We start from the raw sequence: 20,833 nt of genomic DNA on the forward strand, positions 1-20,833 counted from the left end.
CAAATATGAGAAGAAAAGAAAATGATAAATATTGGAGGGCACGTGGGAAAGCTGGGACACTAATGCACTATTGGTAAATTTGTGAACTGATCCAACAATTCTGGAGAAAAAAATTGGAACTATGGTAAAAGGGCTATAAAATTGTGCATACCATTTGATCAAGCAACAGTACTGCTAGGTCTATATCCCAACAGCATCTTTAAAAAGAGGAAGAAAGGAGCTGTTTGTATGAAAATATTAAGAGCAGCTATTTTTGCAGTTGCAAAAATTGGATATTAAATGGGTTACCATTAACTGGGAAATTGTTAAACAATCTGTTGTCTATGATTGTGATGGCATATCATTGGGTTGTAGAAATGACAGAATTGGACCAAAGAGGGAAAAACATACACACTCAACTGGGTAATCTATATAACAGTGGAGGAACATAAGAGAAGGGGATAATGGGGGAAGGGTGAAAGAAGGGAGGGCAGATTGGGGGAGAGGGAAATCAGAAACGAAATATTTTTGAGCAGGTACATGGTGCGAGAAGATAGAAAATAGAGAACATGTCATGGGGAGGGAATAGGATGGAGGAAAACCGGAAATTTTGAAGCAGAGGCAAGAGCAATTTAATATGATGAATATGATGATGATGATGGATGGATGGATGGATGGATGGATGGATTAATGATAATTGGATGAAAATTCAGACTAGATTAATTCTTTGATTGATGTGGATTGTTGATGATGATTATAAAATATATCATATTTACTTTGCTGGGCTATTGTGAAGAAAATTCTTTGTCAGGTATAAGGTGCTATATAAATGTGATCTATGGGGCAGCTAGGTGGCGCAGTGGATAGAGCACCGGCCCTGGAGTCAGGAGGACCTGAGTTCAAATCCAGCCTCAGACACTTAACACTTACTAGCTGTGTGACCCTGGGCAAGTCACTTAACCTCAATTGCCTCGCTAAAAAAAATAAATAAATAAAAAAAATAAATGTGATCTATTACTGTTGTTGCAATAATCAACCTCATAGGTTTATTGTAAAGAAATCTCTCCTTAAAGTACTACATAAATATACTTTACTATAAAAAATGATGAGTTCAAATCAGGCCTCAGACACTTTGATACTTACTAGCTGTGTGACACTGGGCAAGTTGCTTAACCCTCACTGCCCTGCAAAAAAAAAAAAATGATCTGCTATGAATGACTTGGTTATTTTTAGTGATCCAATGATCCAAGACAACTCAGAAGGACTTATGAAAAATGCAATCCATCTCCAAAGAAAGAACTGATTGTATTTGAATACAGATTGAAGGATATTGTTGTTAGTTCCTTTATCTGAAGTTTTGTTTTTCTCTTTTTTCTTTCACAAACTTGCTAATGTAGAAATGTTTTGCATAACTATTCAGGTATTACATATTACATTGCTTGAATTCTTGGGGAGGATTAGGGAGGGGGAGAGGAAGAGAATATGGAAAACAAAGTTTTTAAAACTTGATATCAAAATTTGTTTTTACATGTAATTTGGGAAAATAAAAATACTACATAAAAAAGACAAGCAGGTTGATTTCAGGAAAACCTGGAAAGGTATATATGAACTGAAGAAAAATAAAATTATCAGCACCAGTATCACATTGTACAAAGTAATAGCAATATATAAAAATTATAACCTTTGAATGACTTCACTATTCTCAACATTACTATAATTCAAGACAATCCCAAATGATTCATGATGAAGCATGCTATCTACCTCCAGAGAAAGAATTGATATAGTCTGAATACAGACTGAATCATGCTATTTTTCAATTTCTTCCATCATTCTTTCCTTACATCTTTCCTTCTTTCCTTTCTTCTTTCTATTCCTTCCTTCCTTCCCTTGTCTACCTTTCTCTGCCTTTCTTTCTTTCTTTCTTTCTTTCTTTCTTTCTTTCTTTCTTTCTTTCTTTCTTTCTTTCTTTCTTTTTTTCTTTCTTTCTCTTTCTTTCCTTCTTTGCTTCTATTATTTTCTTCTACAAAAGGACCAAAATTGAATTGTTTTAAATTACTACACATATATAACTTATTTCATATCACTCACCATCTTGGTGGGGGAAGAGAGAAAGGGGAAAAGCTTTTTTAAAAATACTGTAAATAATTTATTAATATGGAATTATATGAACATAAATATGTAAAAAAGAAAATGTATTCTTATACCATTTTTACCTTGGTGATCCTAATATTCTTATTATTGCACACTGTAAAAGGGTGGCACTTTTATTTTATCATGATTTCTTTTATTATATTTTTGACTTTGTATCTATCAGTTGATGTATTCACCTTCTTGTATATATGCTTTATTTTAAGAAAGACATTAATCATTAATATCATGGAGATTATCTAGAAACTTATAGCTCTGCATGATTAAGAGGTTATATAAAAATATTGTAGAATTTATGTTTTAAGAAAGCCATGATCAGAAGAAGTGCCTAGAAAATATATTTAAAGAAATTATCAAGGAAAATGTCCCTGATATCCTAAAAGAATTTAATAAATCAGAAATGGAGAAAATCCACACATTACCTCCTAACACATATCCTCAAATGAAAATAACCAAATGCTAGAGAGAAAATACAGCAAGCAACTAGAAAAAAAGAAAACATAATTTTTTTTAATATAGTATTTATCACCTTCTACTTTAAGGGTTAGAGGGCTTAGAATATCATGTTTGAAAGAGCATAGGAACTGGAATTGCAAATAAAAACCAATGAGCTAGATGAACTGAATATCATTGTTAAGAGGAAAAAATGCATATTCAATGAAAGAGAAAATCAAGAAATCCTGATGAAAATGCCACATCTTAATGGAAAATATATTCAAACAAAAGATAAGAGAAACATAAAAAGGAAAAACAGGAAAGGGAAATCAGAAGGGATCCAATAAAGTTAAATTGCTCACATTCCTATGTGATTTTAGAATCACAGACAATTAAATTACCACTTTTTACTGAATTAGAAAAATAATAACAAAATTAATTTGGAAAGGCTGCAAGTCAAAAGTATGAAAGGAAATAATGAAATAATGTAAAGGAAAAGAGGTTTAACAGTAGCAGACCAAAAATTATATTATAAGACAATAATTATCTAACTTATCTGGTATTGGCTAAGAAATAGAAAGGTAGATCAAAGGAATGGACATACAATTTACAGCACACATAAAGATAATAACCTTATATTTGAATAATGTCAAGACAAGATTTTGTAATAAGAATTCATTATTTGTCCAAAAAATGGTGTGAAAACTAGAAAGCAGTATGGAAGAAACAAGCATATACCAATGCCCTATACTATTTGACCAGATATAGTCAAAATGCATACATAACCTAGATATAAAGAGATACATTAGCAGAAAATTAGAATTATGTAGACTATTACTTATCAAACTTATGGATAGACAAACAAATTATAAATTCATAAGAGACAGAAAGCAAAGTTAGGTGGAAAATGGATAAGTAAAATCGCATTAAAATAAACCAAATGCACCCAATAATAAAGAAAATTGGGGGGGGGTTATAGACATTTATCAAAGAAAAGTTTCATATCAAAATATCTCAGTAACTTTGTCAAATCTGTAACAATCATTACCCAATTGATGAATTGTCAAAGAATGTGAACAGGCAGTTTACTAATGAAGAAATTAAAAGAATTTTAGTTGCATAAAAAATGCTCTGGGTCAGCTAGGTTTTGCAGTGGATAGAGCACTGGCCCCAGATTCAGGAGGACCCGAGTTCAAATCCGGATGCAGACCCTTAACACATATTACCTATGTGACCCTGGGCAAGTCATTCAACCCCAGTTGTCCCTCAAAGAAAATCCTCTTTCATTATTGAGCAGAGAAATGCAAATTAAAACAACTTTGAGATGTTATTTTATATCTACCAGATTAGCTAAAATGTTTGAAGGGGAAAGTGACAAAAGTGAGAGGGGATGTGGAAAAAATGGGACACTGATTAACTGTTGGTGGAATTGTAAACTGATCCAATCATTTTGGAATGCAATCTGAAATTGTGCCCCAGAAGTTATTAAATTATCAATACCCTTTGACCCAGCATTCCAACTACTAGTTCTAATTCCAAATAGCATTAAGAGAAATGTAAAAGTGCCAAGCTGTAATGCCTTAATCACTCTCTGTTGGCAAAGGACTGGAAACTCTGTGTGTGTGTGTGTGTGTGTGCATATGAAGGTGTCATCTGTATCTAGAGAAAGATCTGATAAATAGAAATCTGTTATAAAATAACTTTACATTTATATCTCTCTGTCTAATGATAGCCATTGATTGCTAGAATGTGGTTGGGATATGGGAGAAAAAAAAAGAAAATAACAATTTTAGATAATCATTTTGTTATATATTTGAAAAGAAAAGCCAATATTGCATAGTAAATTTGCAGTTTTGTGTGCAATCATCATCTTATTGTAATATGTTATAGAGATACTTATTTTATTCCATAAATGAAAAATAAATTAATTTAAAATTAGAACTATAGGAAATATAAGTAGGATTTGTTTCAGATAGAATTGAACCAATTACAGTGGTAATACCATAGCTCTCTATAATATAAGCCATGGAGTCTATTAAAGAGAAACACTATAAATTTTAGAGACATCATCAGAACATATAAAACTATAATGAATAATAAGTTTATACACACCTGCATACACACATGCCAATATATGTATGTGTATACATATATATATGCATATATATATAATTTCCATATATATGACTATGTTAGGAATGCATAAATATTGTGGTTTAGTCCTTTCAGTCATGTGCAATTCTTTGCATCCCTATTTGATGTTTTCTTGGCAAATCTTATGGAGTGATTTGCCATTCTTTTTTTCCTCTTCACAATTTATAGATGAGGAATTGAGGCAAAAATTGTTACTATATTTACCCAGGTTCCCACACACAGCTCAGAAATAGGATTGTTCTGCATTCCAAAGCTTTTGTTCTATTCATTGTGCCACCTAGCTGCTTAGTAAATATCTATATATGTTTACTTTGGGGACAGCTAGGTAGCACAGAGGATAATGTGTCAGGACTTAAGTCTGGAAAATCTGGAGCAAGAAATGCCCAGCCACACCTGGAGTTTTTCCAAGAAAACCCCAAATGGAGTCCCAAAGAGTTGATATGACTGAATAGACTGGGCAACAAAATCGTGGATTTTATATAAAATGTACAACTAGGCACAATACTGTATTGTACTAGGTACAATAGCACAGTGGGGGGAAAAACACTTTAAGGAAAGGAATAAAGGAATGAAGATAAAAGGGACCAAAGCATCTGTGAAGCAGCTACTATGTAACAGGCAATTTGCTTACTACACAATGACTCTGGGAAGAAAAGATATTGTTATTCCCATTTTACAACTGGGGAAATAAGGAGGTGCACTGACTTTTCCAGGGTCAAACAGCTGTTAAGTGTCTGATGTTGGATTGCAGTTCTATCTCTTGACTTTAGATTCAAGCCTCTATTCACTGATTGACATAATGCAGTGGGGAAAGAGAAGATAGAAAGTATACAACAGAAGGGAAGAGAGCTGGAAAAAAAAAACTTTTAAAACTGCAAGTTCCCAAATTACTGTTATTGTCATTGTTCCTACTATTATTTTTTATTAAAATATAGCAAATAATAAATAGTAGAAACTTAATAAATGAATTATGTTTAATGTCAAATTATATTTTATGTCTGCCCATATTAATGCGCAGAAACCATGAGCAATTAATTAGTGAATGAGAAAGATCTTATAATAATAAAACAATTAGAAAGATCAAAATACATCTCTTTATTATCTTATATTCTGAGATGAGGATAAAAAGTTTAAAAATAGCTATTAGCAAGTGGAGAGATAAGTGATCATTCCTACTATATATAAGGAAGGTCAGTTTTCAAATCCTCTTTTATATCAGGGTAACAACCTGCACATGATCTGACTTTTTTGTCCTACAAGATATGTGCCCCAATTTTGTCAGATGAAGAGCTGAGGTTCCTAATTTTTTCAAAGAAACATCTTGCCAATTATCTCACTCGTGCCTACAGTCCTTTAAACGTTGAAGATTTCTTCAAATAAATGACATGGAATTGTCATCTAATTAAGGAAACCAACAAAACATCTCTGGTCTCTATTTTTGTAAACCATTTTTCTGTGCTTGACAAGAAGGCAGGGCAAAGTTTCATTTGCTTAAAAAAACCCACAGGAGCTCAGCCTCTCATCCACATTCTCTCAAAACCCTGAATCTTGCACCAGGAAGGAGGCGACATAAAGAGCTGAAGTGTCTCAAGGCATTGAGAGGAGCTATGAGGGGTCATAAAGTCCACAGTGAACTCCTAATCCCAAAAATCTGTCTGAATTCTGAGGTTATTAGGCATTACCCTGTTTTTCCTGTTACTTAGAGCCTGAATCAGAGATTAAAGCATTTGAATTTTCTTTGGATGAGCTCAGACTTGAGAGTTAAAGCACCCTCCACTGAAATGGTCAGAAAGGGAACAATCAGGACCCAGTTTTCTCCCAGGAGACATGTTATAATGCAGTCTCTCTCAGCATCAGAATCATAACCTGCTGAGTGCTGCACCTACATACCTACCCTTCTTTCACATGGTTGGGTACCACAGCAAGGAGAGAAACAGAGGCAGAGACACCAGACAAGTACCTAGTAAAAAGAATATGTCCTTGCTGTAATTTAATGACAGAATCATACCTATTGGGGTTTCTTCTACAAGATTCTTTCTGTATCTCAAGGACTGAGAGAAGGAATTCCTTTCTCCTAAATGAGATTTCTAAGGACCTCTGATCTCTGTGAGTGATGCATGAAATCATTCACCAGTCTGGTCTGTGCTTCTATAGCAGTAGCTAGTGTTGTATGTGGGAGAATGTATGTTTATGTGGGCATATGTGTGTATTCATGTGTGTATGCATGTGTTCTCTTGGAACGGCCAACCTGCAGTTGTAGAGAAAGCTTTTATTGAGCTCAGCTCTCCCCAGAGCTGTAATTATCATGTCATTTCAAAAAGTCAGCAAAAAGTAATATGGGATATGCCTGAAGAAGAAGCAACTTTTTCTCTCAGGCAAAATTGCCATCAGCAATTACAAGTGAAAAATATAATCTCTAAAGGAGCAACTCTTGACATTTGCAAGAGAAAAAAAATTCCCTCTCCTGATAGTGGGAAAGTACTTTTCAAGAACTTTAAAAAAAAGGAGATAGTGATATCTGAGCATTGATATGTGGAACCCCCAATTATTACAATCTATGGTTGCTGGCAAATATTTCTACCAAAAAAAATAATATTGAATCTCTTTTTACTACTAATAATTACTTAATGTGTTATTTCTGCAATGATTCTATATGAAATTTGGGATGTTCATATTATTTTTAGTTGTTTGTTTACAAAAACAGGAATAGACAGGCTATATAAATTGTGTATATTTTTTATGGGTGTATATGGTTTGCCTTTCTCTTCATTTATTTTGTTTGTAGCAAGTGGGCACATGAAAGTAGTTGACAAAATGTAGTACATAGATAAAGATAAAGTTGCAGGATTAATTGAATTAAGTTACTTAGTCCATCTACTACACACAACTCGATTGCATAGAAAGAAAAAAAGAAATGGGAGGAATTAAGTGATTTAGCCTAGGATTTGGAGATTATAAGAGCCTAAGTTCTTATTTTGACTCCCATTTCTGGACATAAAGTAAAGGAATGTATCCACTCTCCCACCTGGATGGCTTTGGGTTTCCTATTTTATAAAAGTGTTAGTTTTCAAATAATTATAACTCAGAGAATTGGTAAGGGAATGTTTAATCAAGATAACAATCTTCATGAGTCACTCTGCAACCCTGGGTCATCAATGTCCTGGGACAGGTATATCCACGTAGAGAACTTAAAGAAATAAAAAATTTTTTGTACTTTCATGAAGAAAATTAAGGGGTTTGGTGTCATTTGGGGAATGAGGTCTGGTGATAATATGCCAACTATTCCTGGCAATCCAGGCAAGAAAACCTAGAACATGCAGTTCCTTATCTTAATGATCTAAATGGGGAAATTTTTAAAGAAAGGAGCAAGAACATTTAAAAATAATTTTGCTAGCTGATCTTATTCAATCTGCCTTTGTTTGTAGTTAGGGGCTTAGGTTGAGGAGCCAAGTTGTGGCTTAGCTCAACCTAATTGAGATTAAAGGTCTCTAAAGTAGGAATGAAAGGACGTTACTAGAATTATGGCATTATTTGCATGAATTAAAGTGATAAACTATTAACATCAAATTTTATATTCATAATATTAAAGTTAATTTCCCGTCATTACTCTCCCCTCATCCCGAATATCTTGAGAAAATACCTTTTTTTTTTTTTCAACAAATCCCTAACTGGTTTACTTAACTTGATGGTTATAGCATTGGAGGAGTGGAGGGAGATTGACTGTTGCATTGATGGGAGCCCTTGTGGACAGACAGCAAGTTCGACAAAAATCAAAACAAACAAACAAACAACCAAAGGCACATAGGAAACCAGTGAAAATGATCAGATAACCTTCTCCCATTGTCCATTCATGCTCACAACAATCAGCACAATAGCTATTTTATACCTATATTATAGTTCATGAAATTGAAACAGAGGTTGAAAAACTTGATCATGGTCAGAGAACTAGTAAGTATCTGAGTTCAGATTTGAACTCTGGTTTTACTAAATCCAGGCCTAGAAACCTATCTAATGTCCCACCAGCTCATGTATGCATGTATATCTTTCTGTATATGTGTATTTGTTCATGTACAAATTGTTTTTTCTAGTGTTTCATTAAACACCTGTATTTGTGAAGTAGATCTTGGGTTATTTTTCCTTCTTTTCCTGATCTAGCATTTACAACTATGTTCATCTTTATATAGATACTTATGTAGGTATTCCATATGTAAATGTATCTATTGATAAATATAGATCTCTCTACATATCTGTGTATGTATCAGAGATTGGTCATGATATTCTCAATTTTGAAGAATAATTCTATTTCTGTTATAGGTAATATTTAAGGCAGATGGGACTCTCAGGTGAGAGCTTAAACTTAATCCTTCTGTATATGCATTTTTGGACTAATTTTGGGTTTTTATTTGACCTGCATTTACACTGTTTTAAGGAAGACTGAGGGAAGAACTTTCTCTAATAATTTTATGAGGTATTGATCTAAGAGGCTAACTAATTCATCCAATGTCAAAATGTGATTTTGTTCAATTGTCTTTCTTGGGCCCTAACTGTCTTAGGGATTATTTTGTAAATAGGCAAATTCCTTAGCCTCTTGACAACGAGGTATGTAGTCACTTTACATCTTTCTGTCATCGTATATGTCTTATGAATGCAAGATTTCTTAAGAGGATTCTATCATCTTATCAAAATGTCTGACAATGGACAGGAATTGAAAAGCAGTTCTTTAAGAATCCCTCTTTGTTGAGGAAATGACTGGTTGGTAAGTTTCTTTCAATTTTTCTCAACTAACAGACATACTGGTCATGGGTATGTACAGTAGCTCTTCCCTCAAAAACCCAAAAATATTGGTAAAAGGATGATGGTGACTTTAGTTCAACAATAAGTAGGTAGATTAGTATCATTAGTAACCATTGGTATCATTCCCAATAAAAATCTTTTTTTTTCTGACCAATTAATTTTATTTCAAGAACCTATCAAAAGGAGCCCAAAAAGCAAAGGTTATTTTTCTCTTCATGTAACAAATACAATATTCTAATTTGAAAGGATATTCTTAGCCGTCTAGGGCCATGAAATCTGTTTCTTACTAGTTATAAATTGTTATTTGATCCACATGTCCAAGATCATTACAGAGAGTTTTCATATTCAAAGAGTCCTTATACCCTGGGCAGTACCAGCAACTTCCTTTTACAAAGTGTAGAGTCAGGAATAGTCCTTTATGTACATTTCCCTTTTCATAATTTTACTGTCTGTCATTGTCAAAGTAGTTTTTAAAAAAGACTTCAGAATATAGAAAAGAGTCCTTTGTAATCATGACCTCATTTGATTTTTCTAGTAATTATTTCAGTAACATCCACTCAAGCATCTCAGCTGTTCACTAATCAGCACCTGAAAACATAGGCAAAGAATGTTGACTCAATACAATAGGATTGACATATATTGTTGTGATACATTTGGATAGATTGCAGCTCAATATAGAATACTCATGTTTTACCTACAAATCACAAACCTCTCGGAGATATTCGTTTAGTTACAATTTCTTATTTTGTTCTCTATCATATATTAAGCAGTAAACATATAAATAAATCATTTTTGTTGCTGTCTCAAAGATTATAAAGAGGAAAGTAATTTCACAAAACTTGAACTACAGCAAAAACTCTCCCATCATCATTTATGAATTCAACTATATTCCATTCTGAGACCTTAAATAGTTTGAAGTTTGTATCCTTTTTTTAGATATATACCAAATATATTGGACATTTTAAATAATTATCTGACTTTTCTTTCATTTCTATAAGTTTTATCTCTAAGAGAGAAGGTTTTGTTTTGTTTTGTTTTTGCTGTATATATTCACCTATACCAATATTTTGCACAGAACAAGGTATTTTTATAGTCTTTTATTTCATTTTTCCCAATTACATGTAAAGTTTTTTTCAGCATTCATTTTTGTAAGATTTTGAGTTCCAAATTTTTCTCCCACCCTCACTTTCCTCCCCACTCCCAAAGACAACAAGCAAACTAATATATGTTATTTCTTATAATAATGTTAAACATATTTCCACATTAGTCATATTGTGAGAAAAGAATAAGAAAAAAAAGTGGGGGATAGAAGTAAGAAGAAATAAAAAAGTGAAAATAGTATACTTTGATGTGAATTCAGTCTCCATAGTTCCTTTTCTGGAAATGGAGGGTATGTTCCACTTTGAGTCTTTTGGCATTTTTGTGGATCATTGTCTTGCTGAGAAGATCTAATTCTCTCCATTGACCACACACAATGTTATTCACAATCTGTACAATGTTTCTTGGTTCTGCGCATTTCACTCAACATCAAATCATGTAAATCACTGCAGGTTTTTTTCTGAAATCTGCCTGCTCATCATTTTTTACAACACTATGGTATTCCAATACATTTTTTTTTACATATAAGGTATTTTATTTTTTCTGTGACATGTAAAGATATTTCTCAACTTTTGTTTATACAAGCTTTACAATTTCAGATTTTTCTCCCTCCCTCCCCTCCCTCCCCCCTCCCCTAGACAGCAGGTAATCTGATATAGGTTATATCTATATATCTATATATCTATATACATATACATATAGTTATAGATATATACACACACACACACACACACATATATATATATATACACATAATAACATTAATCCTATTTCTGCATTAATCCTGTTACAAGAGAAAAAATCAGAGCAGTGATACAAAACCTCAAAATAGAAAAAAAAAACAACAGCACCCAAAACTAAAGAATTAGTATGGTTCAATCAGCATCTATACTCCGCAGTTCTTTTTTTTTTTTTCTTGGATTTGGAGATCCTCTTCTATCATGAGTTCCCTGGAACTCTACTGTACCATTGCATTGGTGAGAAGAATATAGTCCATCACAGTAGGTCAACACTCAATGTTGATGATACTGTGTACAATGTTCTTCTGGTTCTGCTCATCTCACTCATCATCAGCTCATGTAAGACCCTCCAGGTTTCTCTGAACTCCTCCTGCTCATCATTTCTTACAGCACAATAGTATTCCATTGTATTCATATACCACAACTTGTCCAGCCATTCCCCAATTGATGGGCACCCCGTCAACTTCCACTTCCTTGCTACCATGTAAAGAGCAGCTATAAATGTTTTTGTACATGTGGGTCCCTTTCCCCCTTCCATGATTTCTTTGGGAAAAAGACCTAAAGTGGAATTGCTGGGTCAAAGGGTATGCACAGCTTTATCACCCTAAGGGCCTAATTCCAAATTGCTCTCCAGAATGGTTGGATCAGTTCACAGCTCCACTAACAATGCATTAGTGTTCCAATTTTCCCACAGCTTCTCCAACATTTATTATCTTCCTTTTTTGTCATTTTAGCCAATCTGATAGGTGTCAGGTGGTACCTCAGAGTTGTTTTAATTTGCATCTCTCTAATCATTAGAGATTTAGAGCATTTTTTCCTATGGGAATAGATAGCTTTGGTTTCTTCATCAGAAAACTGCCTGTTCATATCCTTTGACCATTTCTCAATTGGGGAATGACTTGGATTCTTATAAATTTTATTTAATTCCCTATATATTTTAGAGATGAGGCCTTTATCAGAAGTAGTGGCCTCAAAAATTGTTTCCCAGCTTTCTGCCTCCCTTCCAATTTTGGATGCATTGCTTCTGTTTGTACAAAAATTTTTTAATTTAATATAATCAAAATCATCCATTTTGCATTTTATAATATACTCTATCTCTTGTTTGGTCAAAAACTGTTTTCCTTTCCAAAGATCTGATAGGTACACTATTCCTTTCTCTCCTAGTTTACCGATGGTATCACCTCATGTCTAAATCATGTATCCATTTTGACCTTATTTTAGTATAAGGTGTAAGATGTTGGTCTATGCCTAATTTCTGCCATACTATCTTCCAGTTTTCCCAGCAGTTTTTGTCAAATACTGAGTTCCTATCCCAGAAGCTGGAGTCTTTGGGTTTATCAAACACTACATTACTAGTGTCATTTACTACTGCATTTCCTGAGCCTAGCCTATTCCATTGATCTACCACTCTATTTTTTAGCCAGTACCAGATAGTTTTGATGACTGCCGCTTTATAGTAAAGCTCCAGGTTTGGTACCACTAACCCACCTTCCTGTGAATTTTTTTTCATTATTTCCCTGGATATTATTGATTTTTTGTTTTTCCAGATGAATTTTGTTATTATTTTTTCTAGCTGTATAAAATAATTTTTAGGTAGTCTGATTGGTATGGCACTGAATAAGTAAATTAATTTAGGCAGTATTGTCATTTTTACTATATTAGCTCTGTGTATCCATGAGCAATTGATATCTTTCCAATTATTTAGATCTGATTTGATTTGTGTGAAGAGTGTTTGGTAGTTGTGTTCATAGAATTCCTGGGTTTGTTTTGGCAAGTAGACTCCCAAGTATTTTATATTGTCTACCGTTACTTTAAATGGAATTTCTCTTTCTATCTCTTGCTGCTGGACTTTGTTGGTCATGTATAGAAATGCTGATGATTTATGTGGATTTATTTTATATCCTGCTACTTTGCTAAAGTTGTTAATTGTTTCAAGTAATTTTTGACTTGATTCTCGAGGATTCCTTAAATATACCATCATATCATCTGCAAAGAGTGATAGTTTTGTTTCCTCCTTGCTTATTCTAATTCCTTTAATTCCTTTCTCTTCTCTGATTGCTAAAGCTAACATTTCTAGGACAATATTAAATAATAGGGGTGATAATGGACATCCCTGTTTCACCCCTGATCTTATTGGGAAGGCCTCTAATTTATCTCCATTGCATATAATACTTGCTGATGGCTTTAGGTAGATAGTGTTTATTATTCTAAGGAAAGCTCCACCTATTCCTAAACTCTCTAGTGTTTTTATTAGGAATGGGTGTTGTACTTTGTCAAAAGCTTTCTCTGCATCTATTGAGATAATCATATGATTTTGGTTGGTTTTCTTATTGATGTGGTTGATTACGTTAATAGTTTTTCTAATGTTGAACCAGCCCTGCATTCCTGGTATAAATCCCACCTGGTCATAGTGTATTATCCTGGTGATCACTTGCTGTAATCTCCTTGCTAATATCTTATTTAAGATTTTAGCATCAATATTCATTAGGGAAATTGGTCTATAAATTTCTTTCTCTGTTTTTGCTTTGCCTGGTTTTGATATCACCACCATATTTGTGTCATAAAATGAATTTGGTAGAACTCCTTCTTCACCTATTTTTCCAAATAATTTGTATAATATTGGAATGAATTGTTCTTTAAATGTTTGGTAAAATTCACCCGTAAACCCATCTGGCCCTGGGGATTTTTTCGTAGGGAGTTCATTAATGGCTTGTTCAATTTCCTTTTCTAATATGGGTTTGTTTAAGGATTTTATTTCTTCTTCCGTTAACCTGGGCAGTTTGTATTTTTGTAAATATTCATCCATTTCATTTAGATTGTCAAATTTATTGGCATACAGTTGGGCAAAATAATTCCTAATTATTGACTTAATTTCCACTTCATTGGTGGTAACATCACCCTTTTCATTTTTGATACTGGTAATTTGGTTTTCTTCTTTCTTTTTTTTAATCAAATTAACCAATATTTTATCTTTTTTTACTGGTTTTTTCATAAAACCAGCTCTTAGTTTTATTGATTAATTCTATAGTTTTTTTTGCTTTCAATCTTATTAATTTCTCCTTTAATTTTCAGGATCTCTAATTTAGTGTCTAATTGGGGATTTCTAATTTGTTCTTTTTCTAGCTTTTTAAGTTGCATGCCCAATTTGTTAATCTCCTCTTTCTCTTTTTTATTCATGTAAGCATTTAGAGCTATAAATTTTCCCCTAAGCACTGCTTTGGCTGCATCCCATAGATTTTGTTATGTTGTCTCATTATTGTCATTCTCGTGGATAAAGTTATTGATTGTTTCTATGATTTCTTGTTTGGCCCATTCATTCTTTAGAATGAAATTATTTAGTTTCCAATTGATTTTCATTCTACTTTTCCCTGGCTCTTTCTCACATGTAATTTTTATTGCATCATGATCTGAGAAGGATGCATTTACTATTTCTGCCTTTCTACATTTGACTATGATGTTTTTGTGCCCTAATACATGGTCAATTTTTGAAAATGGGCCATGTACTGCTGAGAAAAAGGTATATTCCTTTCTATCCCCATTCAATTTTCTCCAGATATCTATCATGTCTAACTTTTCTGATAATCTATTCACCTCTTTCACTTCTTTCTTATTTATTTTTTGGCTAGATTTATCTAATTCTGAGAGGGGGAGATTCAGATCCCCTACTAGTATAGTATTACTGTCTAATTCCTCTTGTAACTCATTTAACTTCTCCTCTAAGAACTTGGATGCTATACCACTTGGCGCATACATATTTATTATTGATATTACTTCATTATCTATAGTACCTTTAAGTAAGATGTAATTTCCTTCCTTATCTCTTTTAATGAGATCCATTTTTGCCTGCACTTTGTCTGAGATAAGGATTGCTACCCCTGCCTTTTTTACTTTAGCTGAGGCATAATATATTCTGCTCCAGCCTTTTACCTATACTCTGTGTGTATCTCTCTGCTTCAAATGTGTTTCTTGTAAACAGCATATTGTAGGATTCTGGTTTTTAATCCACTCTGCAATTCACTTCCGTTTTATAGCAGAGTTCATACCATTCACATTCACAGCTATTATTACTGACTGTCTATTCCCCTCCATTTTATTTACCCCCTTTGTACTTTTCCCCCCTTCTTTCACCCTATTCCTCCTCACCGACATTTTACTTCTTACCCCTGCCTCCCCCGATCTGCTCTCCCTTTTTATCACCCCACTCTCTTTTCTTTACCCTTTTCTCCCTTGCTTTTGTCCTCCCTTCTATCAGTCACCTGCCTTTCCCTTCCCCTTTTGCTTCCCTAAAGAATGAGTTAAGTTTCTTTATCCCAATGAATGTAAATGTTATTCCCTCTTTGAGTCAAATCTAATGAGAATAGGGTTGAAACAATGTTCCCCCTGCCTTTCTTTCCCTCTATCGTAATAGGGTTTTTTTTCCACCTCTTCATATGATATAATTCATCCCATTCCACCTCCCCTTTCCTCTCCTCCCCATAGACTTCCTTTTTAACCCCTTAATTCTTTTGTATCATCACATCAAAGACAATTTATATTTATACCCTCTATGTAAAGTCCTTCTCTCTGCCCAAATACATTTACAGTTCTTAAGAGTTATGAGTATTATTTTCCTGTGTAGGGATATAAACAGTTTAACCTAATAGGGTAACTTTTTTTTCCCCCTCCGTTTACCTTTTTAAACTTCTCTTGAGTCTTGTATGTTGAGATCGAATTTTCTATTCACTTCTGGTCTTTTCACCAGGAAAGATTGAAAGTCCCCAATGTCATTAAATGTCCATCTTTTCCCCTGAAAGAAAATGCACATTTTTGCTGGGTAATAGATTCTCGGCTGCAATCCAAGCTCCTTTGCCTTCCGGAATATCATATTCCAAGCCTTGCGGTCCTTTAATGTTAAAGCTGCCAGGTCCTGAGCAATCCTGACTGTGGCTCCATGATATTTAAATTGCTTCTTTCTGGCTGCTTGGAGTATTTTCTCCTTCACCTGATAATTCTGGAATTTGGCTACAATATTCCTTGGGGTTTTCCTTTTGGGGTCTCTTTCAGGAGGTGGATTCTTTCAATGATGATTTTATCCTCTGATTCTATGATATCAGGGCAGTTTTCCTTAATAATTTCCTGGAATATGGTGTCTAGATTCTTTTTCTGGTCATGGCTTTCAGGCAGTCCAATGATTCTCAAATTGTCTCTCCTCGATCTGTTTTCCAGATCAGTTGTCTTTCCAATGAGGTATTTCACATTTTCTTCTATTTTTTTCATTTTTTTGATTCTGCTTGACTGATTCCTGGTGTCTCACGGATTCCTTATCTTCCAACTGTCCCACTTTAATTTTTAAGGCATTGTTTTCTTCAATGAGATTATGCACCTTTTTTTCCATTTGGCCAGATGAATTTTTTAAGGTATTGTTTTCTTCAGTGAGATTATGCACCTTTTTTTCCATTTGGCCAAATGAATTTTTTAAGGCTTTGTTTTCTTCAGTGAAATTATGTGCTTCCTTTTCCAAGCTGCTGTCTTTTTTCATAGTTTTCTTGTTTTGCTTTCATTTCTCTCCCCATTTTTTCTTCTACCTCTCTCAATTGATTTTTAAAATCCTTTTTGAGCTCTTCCAGGAAAGCTTTTTATTCTTGAGACCAATTCACCTTCCCTCCTGAGGCTTCAGATGTAGGCAATTTGAGGCTATTGTCCTCATCTGAGTTTGTGTTGGCTTCTTCCCTATTGATACAGAAGCTCTCAATGGAGAGGGCTCTTTTTGCTTCTTACTCATTATTGCAGCTTATTTATTTATTTTTTAAGTTGAGTTCTGCTCTGGGGGCATCAGGGTCCCTGTTTTGGGCTTCTTGTGCAGGGGTATAGGTGCTGTGTGACCGGGTTTTTACTCTGAGGCCTTTATGGTGTGTGGAGATCCCTCGCCCTGCACTTCCCGTCTGATTGTGCTCGGCCAGCCAGGCGCCGGACCCCGGCATCTGATCCCGCCTGACCCGTTCATGGCCCTCTCGGCCTGTGCAGGTAGGTTTTTCCACTGTCCTTCTTGGCCACCAGATTTTTGAACCAGGTTCCAGGGGCCTCAGTTGTTCGGCTGTGGCCCACAGCTCCTGTTGACTTGCCCCGACCCCCTCGGCGCTGGGTTGCTGCCCTGCGCTGGGCCTCCCTTTTGCCCAAGTCAGACTGACCTTTTCCTGAAGTCTTCTAAATTATCTCTGGTTGGAGGACTGTGTCTCTCTGTCTCTTTGCAGGTTCTGTAGTTTCAGAATCCGTCCAGAGGCTTGATTTAATGTTTGTTTTGAGGGAACAGAAGGAGAGCTCAGGCAGCTTGCTGCTTCCTCTCCGCCATCTTGGCTCTGCCCCCCCAATACATTCTTATATTGCAACTTTTTTAGGCATTCTCCAACTGATGGGCAGCCCCTCAATTTCCAAGTACTTGCCACCACAAACAAAAAAGGGCAGCAATAAATATTTCTGTATATGTGGGTCATTTTCCCCATTTTATGATTTCTTTGGGATGTATACCAGTAGTAGTATTACTGGGTGAAAGGGAGAACAGAATCTTAAAAAAGAGTCATGACTAATAATCATTGGAAACAAATCAAGGTACACAATATATGAGCTATTATGACAAGGAGATTAAGGAGGTAAAGAAAGATAGAGAAAATGACAGGGAGAGACAGAAAGACAGAAAGAAATAGAGATAGATACTAATGGAGACAAATGCAGAAAGAGAGCCATAAATCTGAAATCTGCCTGAGCAATTGTGAGCAAACCATTTAACAGACCAATATCCTAATCAGTTCTCCACTAGGAAATTGTGAAATAGTTGCTGAACTGTAACAATTGTCAACTGGGACAATTGTCAACTTTAATAATATGATAGTGTAAGATATAATGGGCTTTTTAAAAAAGATATAGTGGGCTTTTTATCAACACACAAAGGCCCAAACCAGAAGATATTAATCTAGACTGATTGAATTAAGTGAGACTGACTGACTCTGCTGATTAACCCACTTAAAGTTAATTAGACTGTTACCACAGCTGGCCAGCTCTCAAGAGGGTATTGTTCTCAGAAGCTAAGGAATTTGAACTCAACAATGAGACCACCCACAAATCCAATGAACCAATCTAACCAATCAGCTTGAAAGATGGCCTCTTCTTGGGGAGGGAAACAGGAAATAGTAAGTAAGGATTGCTTGTGGCTCCTTGGCTTGTGTGTGTTTTGTTTTGGTTTTGGTTTTTTTTTCCATGGCTGGAAGCTGTGGGTTGCAGTATGTAAGGGTAATAAGGAGGCCAGGCTGAACCCTAAGGTAGAAAGGCTTCCCATTAATCTTTCTGAACTCCACATGTTCTCTCTTTACTATGTTTTAATGCATGCTTAATGCCCAAAGACTGGTGCTAAAAGCTTCTAATTAAAGGCAACCACACATTTAATTTTGCTCTTCACAGTTGGCAGCCCACAAGGCAGAGTGCTGAACCCCTCAATCTTCTGATCTTCACATTGGGTAAGAAATTTTATCCTATTTCCACATGTCTGTCACTTTAAATGTTCAAATGGATCTCTTCAACCTCCTAAGTACTTTAGTCTGGTTAATAAGACAAGCAGAGGTTAATAACATGTTTATACTGGGTCCTTTTGAATTTGAATATTCTATTCCTATTTTTATTTTTATTTGTACTCTGCGTTATAGTGAGGAAAAGTTCAAATTACAATGAGGGAATAAAAGTACCAATACCTACCATATAGTACAGGAGTCTTCCCTAGAAAGGATACTCAGCACAGGATTTTTATAAGCCACTGATTCAGGCAGGCATGAAAAAAGCAAAGCTTATCAAACTGTGTTTTAAGTGGTATGAATAGTATTTTAGCTCATTATAAAATCAGTGGCCAGAGAATGGATCTTTTGGTTCCCTAACATTGAGAAATTTGCAATTAATCCTCCACTTAAGTTCCCCCAAAGATTTAACTTTCTGGGATCACTGGAAAATAGTGAACAAGGAATTGACCCAAGGGGATGCAAGAGGAGGGGAATCCAAGCCTGATCTTGAATGCAAGCTTGTTGCCTCTTATTCTGGCTGAAATGCCAAATGACAACACACACACACACACACACACACACACACACACACACGCAGAAGAAGAAGAAGAAGAAGAAGAAGAAGAAGAAGAAGAAGAAGAAGAGGAAGAAGGAAGAAGAAAGAAGAAGAAGAAGAGGAAGAAGAAAGAAGAAGAAGAAGAAGAGGAAGAAGGAAGAAGAAAGAAGAAGAGGAAGAAGGAAGAAGAAAGAAGAAGGAAGAAGAAAGAAGAAGAAGAGGAGGAAGGAAGAAGAAAGAAGAAGAAGAGGATGAAGGAAGAAGAAAGAAGAAGAGGAAGAAGGAAGAAGGAAGAAGAAAGAAGAAGAGGAAGAAGGAAGAAGAAAGAAGAAAAAGACGAAGGAAGAAGAAGAAGGAAGAAGAAGAGAAAATTCGCCTTTAGAGGACCCAACTCCTGTTTCCTCTCCCTCTATTTCTGCTCTGTCAACTAAAAAGAGAAAAGAGATAAAATTCACATTTAGAGGAGAGAGGCTCAAATTTCTTCCCCTTCAAGAGATCCTCATGCTTGGTCAAAATGGTGCTGTACTAAAGCTCAGACAATACACACCTTTTGGGCCCAAAGATTTGAGTTCATGGAAACAAAATATTCCTAAATTTGATGAGGATCCCACAGCAGTTATCAGCCAGTTTAGGACGATTTTCAGAGGATATCAGCCCACTAGGTGTGATGTTGCTGAACTTCTGGAAATGATATTATCCCCAGGGAAAGAGCTGATATAATAGCCACATGATGATAGCCTTTAGAAGACCCTGACTGGGACCCCCAATATCCCTGAGCATTTTAATAAATTTAAGGAAGCAAGGGAACTATGGTTAAAGGCAATGGAATCTTGTGCCAGTAAGACTGATGACTGGCAAAAATTTATTGTTACCACTCAAGAACCTAATGAAAGTCCTAATAGATTATATGACAGACTGTAAGAGTGCCAAGCAATATACTAGACTAGGCCCATTAGATTCTAGATATGCACACTTTATCTCTAGCCATTTTTGTGCACCAATCCTTGCAAAAAATATGGAAATATTTTGAAAGGCAGTTTCCAGGTGGGAATGCCCCAAGTACTGACAGAATTAAAGAAATAGCAACATATCTTTATGAAGGAAATGAGAGGGAAGAAAGGAACAATTTTAACTCCATTACTGGGAACAATGAGGCAGCTAGGCCAGGCCATGGAAAATCACTATCAACCCCCTAGATTTTGTTATTTCTATAATAGACAGGGCCACACAATGCAATACTCTAGGATTAGGTAAAGAAAACTCAGACAGATGATGATTGTTGAATTCAGAAACCCCTTCGGGGGCAGAATCACAATAATTATAGACCCTCTCAGAGAGGTACAGAGATGCATAATTAAAACAGTAATCAATCCTCTCAGAAAGATACAGAGTGACAGAACCAAAACATT

Source organism: Dromiciops gliroides, chromosome 6 (assembly GCF_019393635.1).
Source record: "Dromiciops gliroides isolate mDroGli1 chromosome 6, mDroGli1.pri, whole genome shotgun sequence".
Taxonomy (NCBI): Eukaryota; Metazoa; Chordata; class Mammalia; order Microbiotheria; family Microbiotheriidae; genus Dromiciops; species Dromiciops gliroides.